This window comes from Lepidochelys kempii, chromosome 1, assembly GCF_965140265.1.
Source record: "Lepidochelys kempii isolate rLepKem1 chromosome 1, rLepKem1.hap2, whole genome shotgun sequence".
In the NCBI taxonomy this organism is placed as follows: Eukaryota; Metazoa; Chordata; order Testudines; family Cheloniidae; genus Lepidochelys; species Lepidochelys kempii.
Genome location: NC_133256.1, coordinates 149,441,511 through 149,463,017, shown reverse-complemented (window position 1 = coordinate 149,463,017; position 21,507 = coordinate 149,441,511).

Here is a 21,507-nt window from a genome sequence, read left to right as displayed (position 1 = left end):
CACTCACAAGATGATTACATTAATTGTATGCCACTCCTGTATATGTATATCTTCATCCAAGAATATTAAAGGAATTGGCACATGAAATTGCAAGCCCATTAGCAAGAATTTTTAATGAATCTGTAAACTCAGGGGTTGTACCGTATGATTGGAGAATTGCTAACATAGTTCCTATTTTTAAGAAAGGGAAAAAATGTGATCCGGGTAACTATAGGCCTGTTAGTTTGGCATCTGTGGTATGCAAGGTCTTGGAAAAAATTTTGAAGGAGAAGGTAGTTAAGGACATTGAAGTCAATGGTAAATGGGACAAAACACAACATGGTGTTACAAAAGGTAGATCGTGCCAAACCAACCTGATCTCCTTCTTTGAGAAAGTAACAGATTTTTTAGACAAAGGAAACGCAGTGGATCTAATTTACCTAGATTTCAGTAAGGCGTTTCATACCATGCCACATGGGCAATTGTTAGTTAAATTGGATAAGATGGGGATCAATAGGAAAATTGAAAGATGAATAAGGAATTGGTTAAAGGGAAGACTACAACGGGTCCTACTGAAAGGTGAACTGTCAGGCTGGAGGGAGGTTACCAGTGAAGTTTCTCAAGGATCAGTTTTGGGACCAATCTTATTTAATCTTTTTATTACTGACCTCGGCACAAAAATTGAGAGTGTGCTAATAAAGTTTGCAGATGATACAAAGCTGGGAGGTATTGCCAATTTAGAGAAGGACTGGGATATCCTACAGGAGGATCTGGATGACCTTGTAAACTGGAGTAATAGTAGTGGGATGAAATTTACTAGTGAGAAGTGTAAGGTCATGCATTTAGGGATTAATAACAAGAATTTTAGTTATAAGCTGGGGACGCATCAATTAGAAGTAATGGAGGAGGAGAAGGACCTTGGAGTATTGGTTGATCATAGGATGACTATTAGCCGCCAATGTGATATGGCTGTGAAAAAAGCTAATGAGGTCTTGGGATGCATCAGACAAGGTATTTCCAGTAGAGATAAGGAGGTTTTAGTACCGTTATACAAGGCACTGGTGAGACCTCACCTGGAATACTGTGTGCAGTTCTGGTCTCCCATGTTTAAGAAGGATGAATTCATACTGGAACAGGTACAAAGAAGGGCTACTAGGATGATCCAAGGAATGGAAAACTTGTCTTATGAAAGGAGACTCAAGGAGCTTGGCTTGTTTAGTCTAACTAAAAGAAGGTTGAGGGGAGATATGATTGCTCTCTATAAATATATCAGAGCGATAAATACCGGAGAGGGAGAGGAATTATTTAAGCTCAGTACCAATGTGGACACAAGAACAAATGGATATAAACTGGTCATTCGGAAGTTTAGACTTGAAATTAGATGAAGGTTTCTAACCATCAGAGGAGTGAAGTTTTGGAATAGCCTTCCAAGGGAAGCAGTGGGGGCAAAATTGCTATCTGGCTTTAAGATTAAACTCGATAAGCTTATGGAGGAGATGGTATGATGGGATAACATGGTTTTGGTAATTAAATATTCATGGTAAATAGGCCCAATGGCCTGTGATGGGGTGGGATCTGAGTTACCCAGGAAAGAATTTTCTGTAGTGTCTGGCTGGTGAATCTTGCCCATATGCTCAGGGTTTAGCTGATCGCCATATTTGGGGTTGGGAAGGAATTTTCCTCCAGGGCAGATTGGAAGAGGCCCTGGAGGATTTTCGGCTTCCTCTGTATGGGGCACGGGTCACTTGCTGGAGGATTCTCTGCTCCTTGAAGTCTTTAAACCACGATTTGAGGACTTCAGTAGCTCAGACATAGGTGAGAGGTTTTTCGCAGGAGTGGTGGGTGAAATTCTGTGGCCTGCGTTGTGCAGGAGGTCAGACTAGATGATCATAATGGTCCCTTCTGACCTAAATATCTATGAATCTATGTGTGTATATAATCACTGGGCATTAACGGATTTATTAATTTGCCTCCAGTACCCGATGCAGTAGTCTGAATCCATCGAGGAGATGAGAATCGTTAATAATGGGTTTACGGCACTGTGTTTAATCCAGAAACAAATGTTTTATTTATCTCCTGTTGTAGGCATATGGACGAAACAATGTTACTATGCTCCTGTTGCTTAGAATTGCCTAGGGTCACTGATAGGAGAAAGTTACTTACATCCCTTGATTCCTGTAGCAAGTCACAATTATTTTCAGCTGAAGAATATTTCTATAATAGTCTGGGTTTGTTTGTTAGAAAGGGTAGCTATGGAGTTATCTGGAAGCTGGTTAGACTGTTGCTTTAATTCCTCACATTATTGGAAACAATTGTCTATGCTTAATAAAACTTCATTGGGAAATTCAAATAGGTGCTTTATAATTCTTCAATATACATCATCACTTTAACAAATAAAAGGTATGTCTGTTTTTATAGTATGAAAGTAGATAAATAATTAGCAGTAGTTAATTTGTGTGGGGGGGTGGAGGGTGAGAAAACCTGGATTTGTGCTGGAAATGGCCCACCTGATGATCACTTTAGATAAGCTATTACCAGCAGGACAGTGGGGTGGGAGGAGGTATTTTTTCATATTCTCTGTGTATAAATAAAGTCTGCTGCAGTTTCCACGGCATGCATCCGATGAAGTGAGCTGTAGCTCACGAAAGCTCATGCTCAAATAAATTGGTTAGTCTCTAAGGTGCCACAAGTACTCCTTTTCTTTTTGTGAATCATTTATGTTATCTACTTTTATGTTAACACAAACTAGTAGAAAGTTAATTGCACTTCAGCTCCTTTTTGAGATCTCTGAGATATGACAGCATTGATAAGAAACAGCTATTGAACTTCAGTTGTATCTTGCCACTTAAAATCCACTTAAAGTGCTATAGATCAAAATGAAACTGGAAAAGACTTTTAGTGCTGAGTTAAAAATCAAACAAAAAAAACATTTCTGCACTGCAAGCAAAAGTGGCCAAATGTATCTTTAACACTAGTATCACAAAGAAGGTTGAAATCAGTATGCTGTTTCCTCCCCCTACCTGTGCAATTTTGTGAATCTTGATGTGAGTGAAAAGAGGTTAATGCCAATGAGGAAAAAAGTCAAACTTGTGTTTCATGTACACATAGCACAGGTATAATGTGTGTGTCATAGTGGAGGAGGAAGAAAACAAGAGTTCAGCTTCTTGCAGTTATTTGATCTTGACCTGAATCCTATTCAGTTGATCATCAGCACTCATTATCATAATGGAAGGAGTTAGAAGGAGAAGGGGTATGGCTGTCAAAAGGGAAAACATTTTGAAAAATGTCATAAACAAATATATAAGAAATTAAGAAGACTCTTCTTGACATTGTTCCGTTTTGAATTGTGCAGTCCATCACTAAGCAGTGTGAACAGCAAACTAACCACACACACACAACCACCCATACACCTGATCATTGGACAGAGAATGGGGTTGTGACTGGGGGATAAATTCATTCAAAGCAGTAAAAGAAGATTGATAAAGGACCCTGGAAAAAAAAGTTGAATTTCCTCTGCAAAGAGTGTATGTCCATATTTAAAAAAGAGGATGGTAAATATGGCTGTAGTACTGTCACCTTATTCTTCCAAGTATGAAGATCATTATTGGGAATGTCTGCCAATGACATCACATCAAAATCTGCACTGAGTCATGCCACAGGCAGGTGAACAGAAGTGGCAGCAACAACAGTAGCAACAGGAATATAGTGGTGACATTGTTGGTGGCAGGTAAAGTCCCATGCGAAGAAAATCTGAGGGAAAAAGATATCCAGGCGATCTGGCAGTTTCTCAAAGAGACAGTATTAAAGACATAACAGCAAACTATCCTTCTTGTTAAGAGTAACAAGAAGGGTTTCTTCAGGCATGTTTGCAACAAGAAGAAAGCCAAGGAAAGTGTGGGCCCCTTAATGAATGAGGGAGGCAACCTAGTGACGGAGGATGTGGAAAAAGCTAATGTACTCAATGCTTTTTTTGCCTCTGTCTTCACGAACAAGGTCAGCTCCCAAACTGCTGTGCTGGGCATCACAACATGGGGAATAGACGGCCAGCCCTCTGTGGAGAAAGAGGTGGTTAGGGACTATTTAGAAAAACTGGACGTGCACAAGTCCATGGGGCCGGATGAGTTGCATCCGAGAGTGCTAAAGGAACTGGTGGCTGTGATTGCAGAGCCATTGGCCGTTATCTTTGAAAACTCGTGGCGAACGGGGGAAGTCCCGGATGACTGGAAAAAGGCTAATGTAGTGCCAATCTTTAAAAAAGGGAAGAAGGAGGATCCTGGGAACTACAGGCCAGTAAGCCTCACTTCAGTCCCTGGAAAAATCATGGAGCAGGTCCTCAAAGAATCAATCCTGAAGCACTTACATGAGAGGAAAGTGATCAGGAACAGTCAGCATGGATTCACCAAGGGAAGGTCATGCCTGACTAATCTAATCGCCTTCTATGATGAGATTACTGGTTCTGTGGATGAAGGGAAAGCAGTGGATGTATTGTATCTTGACTTTAGCAAAGCTTTTGACACGGTCTCCCACAGTATTCTTGTCAGCAAGTTAAGGAAGTATGGGCTGGATGAATGCACTATAAGGTGGGTAGAAAGTTGGCTAGATTGTCGGGCTCAACAGGTAGTGATCAATGGCTCCATGTCTAGTTGGCAGCCGGTGTCAAGTGGAGTGCCCCAGGGGTCGGTCCTGGGGCCGGTTTTGTTCAATATCTTCATAAATGATCTGGAGGATGGTGTGGATTGCACTCTCAGAAAATTTGCGGATGTTACTAAACTGGGAGGAGTGGTAGATACGGTGGAGGGCAGGGATAGGATACAGAGCGACCTAGACAAATTGGAGGATTGGGCCAAAGGAAATCTGATGAGGTTCAATAAGGATAAGTGCAGGGTCCTGCACTTAGCACGGAAGAACCTAATGCACAGCTACAGACTAGGGACCGAATGGCTAGGCAGCAGTTCTGCGGAAAAGGACCTAGGGGTGACAGTGGACGAGAAGCTGGATATGAGCCAGCAGTGTGCCCTTGTTGCCAAGAAGGCCAATGGCATTTTGGGATGTATAAGTAGGGGCATAGCGAGCAGATCGAGGGACGTGATCATCCCCCTCTATTCGACATTGGTGAGGCCTCATCTGGAGTACTGTGTCCAGTTTTGGGCCCCACACTACAAGAAGGATGTGGATAAATTGGAGAGAGTCCAGCGAAGGGCAACAAAAATGATTAGGGGTCTGGAACACATGACTTATGAGGAGAGGCTGAGGGAACTGGGATTGTTTAGTCTGCAGAAGAGAAGAATGAGGGGGGATTTGATAGCTGCTTTCAACTACCTGAGAGGTAGTTCCAGAGAGGATGGTTCTAGACGATTCTCAGTGGTGGAAGAGGACAGGACAAGGAGTAATGGTCTCAAGTTGCAGTGGGGGAGGTTTAGGTTGGATATTAGGAAAAACTTTTTCACTAGGAGGGTGGTGAAACACTGGAATGCGTTGCCTAGGGAGGTGGTGGAATCTCCTTCCTTAGAAGTTTTTAAGGTCAGGCTTCACAAAGCCCTGGCTGGGATGATTTAATTGGGTATGGGTCCTGCTTTTGAGCAGGGGGTTGGACTAGATGACCTCTTGAGGTCCCTTCTAACCCTGATATTCTATGATTCTATGATTCTAAGAGTCAGAGGCCAATATGGCTCTGTCAGGAGCTCTTTAATGACCTGAAAAATCAAAATGGAATCACACAAAAAGTGGAGACATGTACAGATTACTAAGTACAAAAAAAATAGCACAATATGCAGGGGGATAAAATACAAAATGAGTTATACCTAGCAAAAGACATTAAAGGCAATAAGAAGAAGAGGTTTTATAAATACATTCAGAGCAAGAGAAAGACAAAGGAAAGTATAGATCTTCTACTTACCAGGGAAGGAGAACTAGTAATGGACAACATCAAGAAGGCTACGTTGTTTAATGTCTATTTTGCTTCAGTCTTCACTAAAAGGCTAAATCGCAACCAGATACTTAAGACCATCAATATTAACACGTGGGGAAGGAACACAAATCAAAATAGGGCAAAACAGATTAAAGAATATTTAGGTAAGTTAGATAGATTCAAGTCAGCAGAGTCTGATGAAACACATTCTGTGGAACTAAAGGAACAAGCTGAAGCAATCTTGGAGCCATTAGCAATTATCTTTGAGAACTCACAGAGGCTGGGTGAGGTCTTGGAGAAGAAGAAACATAGAACCTATTTTTTATAAAGGGGAAAAAAGAGGACCCAGGGAATTATACACCAGTCAGCCTAACTTTAATACCGGGAAAGATAATAGAACAAATTATTATATAATCAATTTGTAAGCATCTAGAGGATAAGAGGGTAGTAAATAACAGCCTTCATGGATGTCAAGGAGAAATCATACCAAACCAACCTAATTTCCTTCTTTGACAGGGTTACAGGCTTAGAGGGTGGGGGGAAGCTGTAGATGTGAGATTTTGATTTTGGTAAGGTTTCTGGTACAGTCCCACATGACATTCTCATAAACAAACTAGGGAAATGTGGTCTTAGTGAAATTACTATAAGGTGGGAGAAAACCTGTTTGAAAGAGTATACTCAAAGAGTAATTATCAATGGTTTGCTATCAAACTGGGCAGACGTATTTAGTCGGGTACTGCAGGGGGTTATTGTGTGTCCAGTACTATTCAATATTTTCATTAATGACTTGGATATTGGGATGCAGAGTATACTTACAAAATGTGCCGATGACACCAAGCTGGAACGGGTTGTTAGCACTTTGGAGGACAGGATTAGAATTCAAAGTGACCTTCAAAAATTGGAGGATTGGTCTGAAATTAACAATATGATCAATAAAGACAAGAGCAAAGTGCTACATTTAGGAAAGAAAAAAAATCAAATGCACTACTACACAATGGGGAATAACTGACCAGGCTGTAGTACTGCTGAAAAGGATCTGGGGGTTATAGTGGATCACAAATTGAATATGAGCCCAAAATATTATGCAGATGCACAAAAGGCTAATGTCATCCTGGGATGTATTAACAGGCGTGTTGCATGTAAGACATGGAAGGTAAGTGTCCTGCTTTATGCGGCACTGGTGAGGCCTCATCTAGAGAACTTTGTCCAGTTCTGGGCCCCATACTTTAAGAAATATGTGGACAAACTGGAGAGAGGCCAAAGGAAAGCAACCAAAATGATCAAAGACCTACATGGAAAGGTTAAAAAAACTTGAGAAAACTGAGAGGGAGCCTGATAACAGTTTTCAGATATGTTAAGGGCTGTTATGAAGGGGACTGTGATCAATCATACTTCATGTCCACTGAAGGTAGGGCAAGAAATAATGGGCTTAATCTGCAGCAGGGGAGATTTATTTAAGATATTAGGAAAAACTTTCTAACTGTAAGAGTAGTTAAGCTTTGGAATAGGCTTCCAAGGGAAGTTATGGAATCCCCATAATTGGAGGTTTTTAAGAACAGGTCAAACAGACACCTGCTAGGTATACTTGGCCCTGCTCAAGGGACTGGACTAGATGACCTCTCAAGGTCCCTTCCAGCCCTACAGTTCTATGATTCTATGAAATATAGCTTGAGATTTTCAAAGTCAATGAGGGGATTTAGCCACATACCTGTCATATTTCCATTGGGAGTTTTGTGGCTAATATCCTACTCAGCCCTCCATTTGAGCCTCTTCTGGCTGATATATGGCGTCTCTACAGAGAGAAGGTAGGAGGCCTTCACATCTGCTCCAAGTTTTGGGATATCAGTGATGTTAATCACAGTGTGCTGTGACTTTCATGATATGGCCTCAGGTCACATATCCCAGGGCCGATGACAGCTATTGGGATGGTGTCCACAGAGTTCTGTGACTGATGGATGCTGACCTGAAGCTAGCCCACTGAGCCTGTGAACCATGGCTTGTACTATTCCACCAATCTGCAATCCGACGATATGCCAGTGCCGCAGATTTGGTCCAGATTCTGTCAGATGTGCAGCTATTAAAGATTGCGGTTATAGTAATGGCTGTTGTTGCATATGCACTCTTGAGAGGGCAGGAACACTGATACCTGTGTCCATTGAAGCCAGGAAAAGAGGGATACTAGATCAAATGATAGCAGGGGTTAAAAGTGAGAAATTCCCCCTGGAACAAAAGAACACTGATGTAATAGAAAGTGATTTAAAACTGATGCAGAGTGGTGCTCGGCTAGAAGAGCAGGCCATTGTTGTGTTTTTAATGATAGCAACAAGCAATCGATTCTGAAACTGACCCTTCAGTTAGAGGATCCTGATCGGATTTCAAGAGGTCACGTACAGCATACAGCAGTTTTATTTTAAAAGGCCTGGGCTTCTCTACGTGCTATATATGTGTGTGTCTTTCTGTTCTTTTGTGCTCCTTATTCTGGGCAGGATGGAGTGTTTAAAGGGACATGAGGAACAGTGCTGGGTAAGGGACGGTGTACATCTGCTGTCCACAGTGTCCACACCCCTTCCCTCCTGGCATGGCTCCTGCGGCAGCTCAGCAAAATGCTGTCCCATAGACCCGGCTTCCAGCAAAGCAATAATCTAACTGTATAAACAACATGCAAAGGACAGAGAATGAGGACGGGAGTGATGCAGCGTAAGACCATCATCTCTTTATTTCTTATCCTCGTCCTTTTTTGGGTCAAAAGTTTGAAAAACCTGTTAAACTGAATGTGTTTTGAAATAGCTCTTTTCATGCCCCAAAGTATCCCAAAGCAAAAAGCTACAAACTGCTAAAGGCAAAACCAGTTTGTTTCCTGTACATTCTGTAGGGCCCTGCTCTGTGAATAAACAACTTGCAGACTACTCAGCGTAAGTCAGGAGGCTGCAGTTACAATGGGTGAAATCCCAGTTCTTTTGAAGTCAGTAGCAAAACTCCCATTGACTTCAGCTGTGCCAGGATTTCACCCAATGGGTTATCAAATAGAATTGCTGGTCAGAGTGCTGCATTATCCTACACAAAGAATCTAGTCTGGTTTTGTTGGTTTTTTCGTTGCTGAAAAAAGGAATGTTAATCAGGACAAATATTCCCTGAGGAACTAGCAGAAGAGACCTGGATAGCGACATCTGAGGGGCTAGATTGTGACGCTGGAGAAATGCAGGGCAGGAATTGTGCCTCTACAGCTACACTTGCAATTGGGGAGTGATCCGCAGCTCGTGTAGACATACGCTAGGTCTCACTGAGCTAGCATGCTAAAAATAGTAGGGTACCACAGTCACCCAGGCAGCAGCAAGTGGCGGGAGGCACGAGCCGTGCTAAGTATGTTCCTATGGAGTTCAGGTGGGTTTGTGCTCAGCTGCAGCTATGCTACTATTTTTAGTGTGCTACCTGGATGAGGGCTAGCACAGGTATGTCTATGTGAGCTGGGAATCACACTGGAAACTCCAAACATAGACCTAGTCTAAAGGTATGTCTTCACTAGCAACATTAAACCACCTCAACGAGGGGAGTAGCTACCAGCGAGAAAGTTGCAGCGCTGTAAAGTGGCAGGGTAGACAAGGCCTAAGAAGGACAGGTCCCTCTCCTCTGCCTCCTTTATGCTACAGAGGAGGTAAATACCAGCAACAAATTATGACACCCCCACATCAGCCCAGCTGCGTTGGCCAGTGCATTGAGAGAGGGATGGAGCCAAGACTCTGCTCATTCCCCAACGACATGCTCTAACGTGTCTTTTAAAAATAAAAACGAGGGCTGTCAAGTGATTGAAAAAAAATATTGCGATTAATCACGCGATTAAAAGAAGTAATTGCGATTAATCGTGAGATTAATCGCACTCTTAAACAATAATAGAATACCATTTATTTAAATATTTTTGGATGTTTTCTACATTTTCAAATATATTGATTTCAATGATAACACAAAATATAAAGTGTACAGTGCTCATTTTATATTTATTTTTAATTACAAATATTTGCATTGTAAAAAAAACAAAATACTATTTTTCAATTCACCTAATACAAGTACTGTAGTGCAATCTCTTTATCATGAAAGTTGAACTTACAAATGTAGAATTATGTACAAAATAATTTAAAAAATTAAAATTTTAGAGCCTACAAGTCCACTCATTCCTATGTCTTGTTCAGCCAATCACTCAGACAAATAAAAATACAGGAGTACTTGTGGCACCCTAGAGACTAACAGATTTATTAAAGCATAAGCTTTCGTTACATTTGCAGGTGATAATGCTGCCTGCTTCTTGTTCACAGTGTCACCTGAAAGTGAGAACAGGTGTTCTCATGGCACTGTTGTAGCCGGCGTTGTAAGATATTTACATGTTAGATGCACTAAAGATTCATATGTCCCTTCATGCTTCAACCACCATTCCAGAGAACATGCGTCCATGCTGATAACGAGTTCTGCTCAATAACAGTCCAAAGCAGTGTGGACCGACGCATGTTCATTTTCATCATCTGAGTCAGATGCCACCAGAAGAAGGTTGATTTTCTTTTTTTGGTGGTTCAGGTTCTGTAGTTTTTGCATCGGGGTGTTGCTCTTTTAAGACTTCTGAAAGCATGTGCCACGCCTCATCCATCTCAGATTTTGGAAGGCACTTCAGATTCTTAAACCTTGGGTCGAGTGCTGTAGCTATCTTTAGAAATCTCACATTGGTACCTTTTTTGCGTTTTGTCAAATCTGCAGCGAAAGTGTTGTTAAAATGAACATGTGCTGAGTCATCATCTGAGACTGCTATAACATGAAATATATGGCAGAATGTGGGTAAAATAGAGCCAGAGACATACAATTCTCCCCCAAGGAGTTCAGTCACAAATTTTATTAACACATTATTTTTTTTACCACCTGTTCTCACTTTCTGGTGAAGTAAATAAGAAGTGGGCAGCATTATCTCCCTTAAATGTAAACAAACTTTGGTTGTCTTAGCAAATGGCTGAATGAGAAGTAGGACTGAGTAGACTTGTAGGCTCTAAAGTTTTGCATTGTTTTGTTTTTGAGTGCAGTTATGTAACAAAAAAAATCTACATTTGTAAGTTGCACTTTCATGATAAATAGATTGCACTACAGTATGTACACTACTTGTATGAGGTGAATTGAAAAATACTGTTTCTTTTGTTTATCATTTTACAGTGCAAATATTTGTAATAAAAATAATAATATAAAGTGAGCACTGTACACTTTGTATTCTGGGTTGTAATTGAAATCAATGTATTTGAAAATGTAGAAAAAATATCCAAAAATATTTAATAAATTTCAGTGGGTATTCTATGGTTTAACAATGTGATTAAAACTGCGATTAATCATGATTAATTTTTTAATCATGATTAATTTTGTGAGTTAATCATGTGAGTTAACTGCAATTAATCAACAGCCCTAATAAAAACCCCTTAATATTAAGATTGACTTATTAAATGTATTGACATTTTCTTTTGTTTTTCCTCAAGGAAAATTCATCATGACAGACAGGATAATTAATAAGCAGTAGATACCACTACTGCTATTTCCTTTCTATGGTTTGATTTTCCAGACTGGTTATTCTTGAAAGTGAAGCAATTGGTCTTGTACATCCTGTCCTTGTTCCCCCAGTCAGTGTTCTTATGTCTATGTGCCAACTGACAACCATTTTATAGATTTTTCCAGTTAAACATTTCTTTTGTCCTGTTATGGTGACCTTGCTTTTGTTACGATTTTTCTTCAGATTGATATGAATTAATAAAAGGACCAGTAGGAAAAAGAGCTTGTGAAATTCAAGGAAGCTCCTGGGACAGCCTTGGTATAATAAGTGCCCCGTTATTTTGTGAGTAAAATGAAATTTGATTTTATGGCTAACAACTTTAAATTTTGAGTAAGCATGTGGGGAACTGAAGAAAACTCTGCTGATATGTTGCAGAAAATGCATTAACCTTGAATACGGTATTCAAAGCATTCTGAAGAGCTCTGCACACAATAAAGGGGCACATCCTCTTAACTCTGAACCCACTCTGATTTCTTATATTCAGTCTGCAGAATGGCCTTGTACTGTGCATCTAAAACAGATAAGATTTGCTGTCTTTCATGCAGTATGTCATGCAGTACTGAAAACTCATAATAGAGCAATCTGAAAGAGATGCATTGATTACTATCTTTTTTAATTTTTTGTTGAGTGGTTGTCTTTTAGTGAACAATAACAGATTAAATTCTGAAAGAGTGGATGATTCTGTTTTCATGGTTTTTCTTTTGCTGATATATACTTTTGGTACATTGTAAGGGGAAGTGTAATCTTAAAATGGCAATTTAAAATATTATCCTGGAGAATTCAGTGGATGAAATTAAAATATCCATTTTCAATATATAAGCTGACCCATCTCTGCTAAGTATAACTCAGGGGAAACACAGGACTTCCTAGAAGTTACTAACTGGCTGGAAAATTTAGTGTATAAATACAAAAAAGTGAAATGGCTTCTAGCTACCACAACTATTGTATAATCAGATTTTAGCCTTCCATTTAGACTAAAGGCAAAGTACTTGTTTTTAAAGTCTTCAAGAGGCAGATTCTTGATTGGAGTAAATAGGCCTAGCTCCACTGAAGTCAAAGAAAGTTTACACCAGCTGAGGATCTACCCTTGTAGTTTGGAGAGAATCCAATTCCAGCTCTTTTTGAGTCAAGTTTTTCTATGCCTTGCTCACTGAGGAAGTGAATTGGACTCCTCAGAGACATGAGTACATGAGCTTTTGGCGTAAAAAGAGAAGAGAAACATTTGTAAACTTGGTAAAAAGAGGTAGCCCACTGACATGCAGTAGGCCCTCATGAAAGTTCTCCTAAAATGGCGTGTATTTAAAAGGAAACCAGCAGTGTAAGCACAGCTATAGAGGGAATCAGTTGAAATAACGAGAATGTACAGGGCCATTCACCATGATAATTATTTAACTTCTCCATTGCAGCTGAAATATGCATATGTAACACAGAAGCTCCTTGGCTAAGGGTCTTCTGTTCTTTACAAATAAGGCCCACCTCAGACCTGACAAACTCAGTACACCAAATATGTCTTATAGGATATTTATCCTCAAAGAGTAATAGGTAACGTATCTACAGAAAGCTCAGAACTTGTCAAAACTCATAATCACTGAGAGATGTATATATGCATAATATTTAAGGAATAACATTTATATTGAAAATATGATTTAAGGACTTGAAGTAAACATTAGTCACTGAGGTTATGTGTCTTGGTGATGAACCATTCAAGCAAGAGGGAGCTGTCACCTCTTCCTAATGAAACAGCAAAGTAATGCAAGGTTCCATTGTCTACCATTGCCATATTCGTGAACAGTCAATGGAAAACCATCAAAGACAATAACAAATGATCAAAACCACTTGGAGGTGAAAAGGAACATTATAGTAAGCAGGAGATCACACTAGCTATGAATAAAGACAAAAGACGCTTTCAGTCTAACCAAGTGTAGGGAAAGGCACTCTGGATCTCTTCTTTGAGGATATACCTTCAGGACTAGGGGACTTTTGTAAATGTTTGGATCCTGGTTCTTATGAAACCAGCCAGCTCTGCAACAGACTGAACTTTGGGGAAAAAGCCTACTTTATTAGATAGGACAGGCAACTATTGATAAATGTAGACCCAAGTTTACATTTTATGATTTGGTTTTGTGTTGTAACCAGTTGTTTCCGTCCCTTCCTCTCATTTCTAGTCAAATCTTTATTCTTTCTTAAATAAACCTTATTTTCTTTTATTATAAGTGCTCATAAAAACTGTGTGGTTTACAGGAATGGTGGTTTAAGGTAAAACTGGAATATTGGGCACACTGCTCCTTTGGGAGCAGAGGATCTGGGATTTTTGTGAGTAGCCAGTGTCAGGGGCTGGACATCACATGGGAATGATTCAAAGAGACTCAGGGATCGGAGTGCACCTATGGTTAACCTGCAAGGCGAGGTTAGGCCTGGCATCGCCCTGAGGAGAGTATTTGAGTGGTTGACAGGCTGGAGGTATTAGGGAGCTGACACCCAGCTACCATCAGTTACAGCATGTACATCTATGAAACCGTCACTTGAAGGAATATAACTATGTTGCTGGACAAGCTGAAGGTATGCCATGTATGGACATTGCATAGCGTTCAGCTCCTGGGGGTATATGGTCCTGATCAAATGACTCATAGTTCATTTCCTGCTGGCCTAACACAAAGAGACAAAGCAAATGGATGCATGTGTATGTCTTGCAGTGGTGGGGAGAAGGATGAGTTATCATTTATGTGCAAGAATCATTTGAACAGGGAACAAAGATGATGTTAAAATAAATCCAGAATATACTATAGGAAGTTGCCTACTAAGCTCTATTTCCTCTCTGTAATACAAGTAGAATTGAAGAAGAATTCTATCGTGGAATATAAAGATAATAAAAAAGGATTAATGATTAATCACAAAATATATTTGACAGACAAGTCTTGATGATTCTGAAGACTGAAAGTACAAGTGTTTACGGTAAGGGGTAGGACGAATGGAAAGCTACAATAGCACACGCTGCTTGCTAGATGCAGGAACCCCAAATTGCAAGATGCAAATGAACTACTTATACCATACAAATTAAATCTGTAAAGCTGTTGCCCCTCTGCAGGCCCTATTATTATTAATGATTTGAATACTGCCAGGTACTTGGCAGACAGGTAGTAAGACACTGTCCCTGCCCAGGAGAGTTTATAGGGAGGAAACAAAAAGCAGTACTAATGTAAATGTTCAGTACTTGATCTTGCAACTTTAACATTCTTCTAATGTAGTTTTTGCATGTAATAAAGAAAGAAGGTTGAAAGTATGTTTAAGTGGAGTCCAGTCAGTGCCCCAAAGTATCATACTCTTTTTACAAATGTTCTACACCTTTATGCTAAAAACTCAAATGTCTACAAGGTTTGGAATGAAGAGCTAAAGGATCTTTCACCACTCACTGTCTCACTGACTTTTCTACCTCACTCACCCAGCCTTAACTTTGTTCCTTTGCCCCCCTTAAGGCCCTAGTACTCTACATAGGTGCAGTTCCTTGCAGGATCAGGACCTAAATGCAGAATCTGTTAGCCAAGCCATTTCAGAGGTAGGGTGAGTGAAAAAAGTTAGGAAAATTATCAACAAGTAACTTGGAATTCAAAAATCAGAAATGTATGAAAAATCATGGGGCAAATTCTCAGTGTAAACCGTTCCTTGATTGCAATTGAGCTATGAAAATTAACACCAGCTGAGGATTAACGGGAATGTCATATGTAGACAGGAAAGGTAATTTTCCTGCTCAGCACTGGTGAGGCCTCGACTGGAGCACTGTGTCCAATTCTGGGCACCATACTTCCAGCAAGATATAGACAAATTGGAGAGAGTCCAGAGGACAGCAACAAAAAATGATAAAAGGTTTAGAAAGCCTGACCTGTGAAGAAAGGTTAAAACTGGGCCTGGTTAGTCTTGAGCAAAAAGACTGAGGGAGGGACCTGATAACACTCTTCAAAAATGTTAAGGGCTGTTATAAAGTGGACTGTGATCAATCGTTCATGTCTGCTGAAGGTAGGACAAGAAGTAATGGGCTTACTCTGCAGCAAGGGAGATTTAGGTTAGATATAAGGAAAAACTTTCTTACTGGAAGGGTAGTTAAGCTCTGGAATAGACTTCCAAGGGAGGTTATGGAATCCCCATCATTGGTGATTTATAAGAACAGGCAGGACAAGCTCCTATCAGAAATGGTCTAGGTTTACTTAATCCTGTGTCAGTGCAGGAGGCTGGACTTGCTGACCTCCCGAGGGACTTTCCAGCCCTACATTTCTATGATTCTGTGATCTGGTCCTATAACTTTAAAATCTTTTCTCACAAAAATTTCTGCCCTCGTATTAGATGTGGCATGCAACATTTCAGAGGGAGTGGTCTCTTTTGGGGAACATCTGGGGAATGGGAATCTAGCTTTACTCATCACTATGGAGTGGCTGTTTCTATATCACAAACAATTCCAATTGTCGGAGTTATTAGTAGATTAAATTGTACATGCTCATTTTTAGACCAAGCACAAGAGTGTATGAAAGTCTGAGAAAATGTCACTTATGAGCTGGCTTTAATTTGCTTTTAAATACTTTTGTGCCTGGTTGTAGAAGGGAAGGAAAGTTGAGGCAGCAAGAGAGGGTGTGCTTTTTTTTTTTTTTACTAGGGAAAGAGGTTCACAGCAGTAACATTTTAAGCAATGGTAACTTTTACGGCTAAGGTGTACCGTCAGTGGAAACCCCCATTTTTCAGTGGGCAAGTGGAGTGGGTTCTCGTCATCTTTCTTTCATTTCTGTGCAGTCATTCTGGGACCAGGTACCCCCTCTGAACCTCCCAGGATATTCATGGAATGCTGGTAGGTTGCTACACTCCTCCCTCCTGGAGGATCTTTGAGAGGCCACCCGCTCTAAGCAGCTACTCCCCTGTAAGAGTGGGAAGACACTCCCATTGCCATGTACCAGCTCTGTTAAGCCAAGTACAGACGTGGAAGCCCTATAAGCTGAGACACCTGTAACTCTCCACTGGAAAGGAAATGAGTAACATCTCTCATGGTAACAGCTCCCTGTGAAAAATTATCTTGTAGGCTTAAGGGCACTGAAGACAAATTTGAGACATACAGAATCCATGACTCTTAGCCTTTTTCTTGGTTTGACTCAATAGTGTTTCTTTTTACTACTTTTCTTTTCCCCCCTTCCTTATCCACTTTTATTTCTCTTTCCTCTCTCCCACCTAGATAAAATATGTAAGATTGTAAAGTGAACTAATGACTACTTTCAAAATAGCTTATTTTATTGTGTTATATTTTATTCATATATTACATTATCCCAGTAGTAAATTACTTCAGTTATTGCTTTTAAAATGTAGTAAGTAAAAAAGGGACAAAATACTTGTGTCATGGGGGTATTTGGTATCTGATTAAAAAGTTATGCTTATTAATTGACGAGATAACTGGCTTATGATGAGATAACTGGCTCTGTGGATGAGGGGAAAGCAGTGGATGTGTTGTTCCTTAGCTTTAGCAAAGCTTTTGATACGGTCTCCCACAGTATTCTTGCCAGTAAGTTAAAGTATGGGCTGGATGAATGGATGATAAGGTGGATAGAAAGCTGGCTAGATTGTCAGGCTCAAAGGGTAGTGATCAATGGCTCCATGTCAAGTTGGCAGCCAGTATCAAGTGGAATACCCCAAAGGTCGGTCCTTGGGCCGGTTTTGTTTAATATCTTCATTAATGATCTGGAGGATGGTGTGGATTGCAGCCTCAGCAAGTTTGCAGATGACACTAAACTGGGAGGAGAGATAGATACGTTGGAGGATAGGGATAGGATACAGATGGCCCTAGACAAATTAGAGGATTGGGCCAAAAGAAATCTGATAAGGTTCAACAAGGACAAGTGCAGAGTCCTGCACTTAGGACGGAAGAATCCCAAGCACAGCTACAGACTAGGGACCGAGTGGCTAGGCAGCAGTTCTGCAGAAAAGGACCTAGGGGTTACAGTGGATGAGAAGCTGGATATGAGTCAACAGTGTGCCCTTGTTGCCAAGAAGGCCAATGGCATTTTGGGATGTATAAGCGGGGCATTGCCAGCAGATCGAGGGACGTGATTGGTCCCCTCTATTCAACATTGGTGAGGCCTCATCTGGAGTACTGTGTCCAGTTTGGGGCCCCACACTACAAGAAGGATGTGGAAAAATTGGAAAACATCCAGCAGAGGGCGACAAAAATGATTAGGGTACTGGAACACATGACTTATGAGGAGAGGCTGAGGGAACTGGGATTGTTTAGTCTGCAGAAGAGAAGAATGAGGGGGGATTTGATAGCTGCTTTCAACTACCTGAAAAGGGGTTCCAAAGAGGATGGATCTAGACTGTTCTCAGTGGTAGCAAATGACAGAACGAGGAGTAATGATCTCAAGTTGCAGTGGGGGAGGTTTAGGTTGGATATTAGGAAAAACCTTTTTACTAGGAGGGTGGTGAAACACTGGAATGCGTTACCTAGGGAGGTGGTGGAATCTCCTTCCTTAGAAGTTTTTAAGGTCAGGCTTCACAAAGCCCTGGCTGGGATGATTTAGTTGGGGATTGGTCCTGCTTTGAGCAGGGGGTTGGACTAGATGACCTTCTGAGGTCCCTTCCAACCCTGATATTCTATGATTCTATGATTCTTACTAATTATTTATATTACAGTAGTGTCTAGAAGCCTCAGTGAGGTATTTGACTCCAGAAAAGAGTATATTCTGCATTACCCATGGAATACTATTTTCATAGTACCACAGACTCAAAGAACTGTGGGGGACCTTGAGAGGTCATCTAGTCCAGCCGCCAGCACTGAGACAGGACCAAGTAAACCCAGACCGTTCCCAACGGGTGTTTGTTTGTCTTAAAAACCTCCAGTGATAGGGATTCCACAGCCTCCCTTAGAAGCCTATTCCAGAGCTTACTTACCCTTATAAGAAAGTTTTTCCTAGTATCTGACCTAAATCTCCTTTGCTGTAGATTAAGTCCATTATTTCTTGTCCTACCTTCAATGGTGGACCTTACCTTACTGGTTCTCCGAGTTTGTTAAAGTCTGTGTTTTTTTGAAGTCCGTTCTCCTTGTTCTGCTGCTTCCTTTCCTTAGATTCATGAAATCCATCATTTCCTTCACACCCAAATTTCCTTCAATCTTTAGAGTCCCAACCAATTCTTCCCTTTCAGTCAGAATCAATTTGTATAATGTCTTTGGCTATTATGAATAAGTATCAAGTTTATGATAGTAGTGCCTAAGGGCCTCATTGCTGAGGCACTATACAACCATACAGTAGTAGATGGTCCCTGCCCCTAAGAGCTTAGGGCTGGATCCACAAAGGGAATTAGGCACCTAACTGCTATTTTAGGGGCCTAAATACAATATTAAGGCATCATTGAGGTTCTGAAAATTAAGAACATAAGAACAGCCATACTGGGTAACACCAGTGGTCCATCTAACCCAGTATCCTATCTTCCGACAGTGTCTGGTGCCAGATACTTCAGAGGGAATGAGCAGAACAGGGCAATTATCCAGTGATCCATCCCCTGTTGTCCAGTCCCAGCTTCTGGCAGTCAGAGGTTTAGGGATATTCAGAACATGGGGGTTGCATCCCTAACCATCTTGGCTAACAGCCATTGATGGATTTATCCTCCATGAAGTTATCTAATTCTTTTTTGAATCCAGTTATGTGTTTGGCCTTCACAACATCCCTGGCAATGAGTTCCACAGGTTGACTATGCATTGTGTGAAGAAGTACTTCCTTATGTTTGTTTTAAACCTACTGCCTATTAATTTGATTGGGTTATCCCTGGTTCTTGTGTTATGTGTAGGGGTAAATAACACTTCCTTAGTCACTTTCTCCACACCATTCATGATGTTATAGACCTCTGTCATATTTCCCCATAGTCATTTCTTTTCTAAGATGAACGCTCCCAGTCTTTTTAATCTCTCCTCATTAGGGAAGCTGTTCCATACCCCTCATCACTGTTGTTGCCATTCTCTGTACTTTTTCCAATTCTAATATATCTTTTTTTGAGATAGGGTGACCAGAACTGCACACCATATTCAAGATGTTGGTTTATCGTGGATTTATATAGTGGCATTATGATATTTTCTATCTTATTATCAAGTTAAGAGAGGCAGGTGCAGAGTGAGACTGACAGGCGAAGAGACTGTGAGGGGGAAGGAGGATTGGAGCAAACAGTTAATCAGCACAAGGCAAAGAAAGTCCAGTCAAACTGTAGAAAGTCCTCAGTAGGTGTGAAAAGTTTATATTAATTTTATATTATTATTATTATTTCAATTGTTTTTAAGAGCGGAACAGACCTGCCCTGTGCCCTTGACTTCAGGTCAATAATAGGTCTACTGTGGCCTCTTTGGGCCAGCTAGTGCTTTGGGTCAGCCCGAAACAGCCATCACTCCTGATAATGGATACTAAACTGTCATGTGACAAGAGCATCATTGACCTTTTTTAACCCTGGCCCAAGTCAGGTGACTAGGGCCCAGAATAAATGTCTCTTCTCAACACTCTTGTGTGTACAACTTTATCACACAGATCTAAAATAAAAGTCTCCAAGCAAAAGAGCACTTGTTGAAAATCTTTAGTATTAGCAGTGGTGTGTCCTGTCTCCCACTCTGAAGCAACATCATTTCTTGTTTTGTCTGGTGAGATAATTTTCCTTGCAGTCTAATTAGCAGTGACTACTGAAATAGAGCCTCCTTATTTTGGTTTTTGGAAGGATTTTAATGATAAATGATAGGTAGTGTCTTCCTGTTAATCTCACCTTCAGTCTAGGAAAGGACCAACTCAGACAGACATAGTAATTTGGCACGATAATCTGTGAGCTGAGGCTCATGACTCAGCTGCTGCTTTTACAGGAGCAGAATTTATTTCAGTCAACAAAACTCAGTGTGGTATCAGTGTATATGATTGTGTAGGTTTGATGTCAATAATACATAGCACTCTAGCTTTTCAAAGTTTTTATAAGGTGACATTAGGCTCAAAGTTTCACAGTAAATCAATATGACACTGATGTATTTCCATATTTTCTGTTTTCTAATCAAACTGCAACAGTTTGGGGCTTGGACAGTAGTAATTGATCAAGATGGTGACCATGCTAACTGCAATAATATTTAGTTATTTAGATGTAAATAATGAACCTATACAGAGGCTTCAGGCACCTTGACATTAATTAAACGTACAGCATAATAATACCTCCAGCAGCATTAAAAAAGCAAATGTTCCATTAGGAACAAATAACTCAACCAGTCAGCTACGAAAAGCTCCTTTCCACGAGCTCATTGTGGGAACATACCTTCAGCCCTTTCCAAAAAAACTCTATCAAAATAATGGCTTTTGCAACCTGTCTAGAAGATCACAAATTCAAAGCTATTTTGGACTAAGGTTGGGAGCAGGTTCAAAAGTCCCAAGGTGTAATGACTGCCAACAGTTCCTTCCTTTTTTATAACAAGGAGGATCCAGCTGTGGCGAGAGTATGCCCTGTAAAGGGTGGTGGTCTCTCAAGAAAGCAGGCCCCAGACTAATAATATAGGTTTATTATCTAAAAGATAAGGAGTATTTTCAATGTGCTTTGTTCTTTTGAGTTTCAATTATTATTGTAATGGAGGACCAGCCCCTTGACTGCAAAACCACATGCACTAGGGGTCTGATCTTTTAAACATTCCAGGAATTGAGCTTACGCTGAAGGAAATGAGGCTCCAGAATGGAACTCTTTAAATGTGTGCAAAAATCCCTTTCACATCTTCTCAGTCGGCAGTACTCCAGATTGGGGTCTTAATGTTTTCCTCTTGATTATTAGAGATGGACAGCTGCGAATGTTGCTCTATTGTCTCCATTTGACTTCCCATTGTACGGAGTAGTTGATGACTCTGCCTATTTCTGGCTTTTTTATTTTGGGAAGAAAGAGGCATATGAATGGGCTGCCTGCTGATGAGGCTGGAATCACTGCTGTTTTGCTGTTGTGCTTGCAGCCTGAGAGCAGAGGGCATGCCTGGTGTTCTGCAGTGACAAACTGATTCCAACACTGATTTTACTTACAGGAGAACAAATAT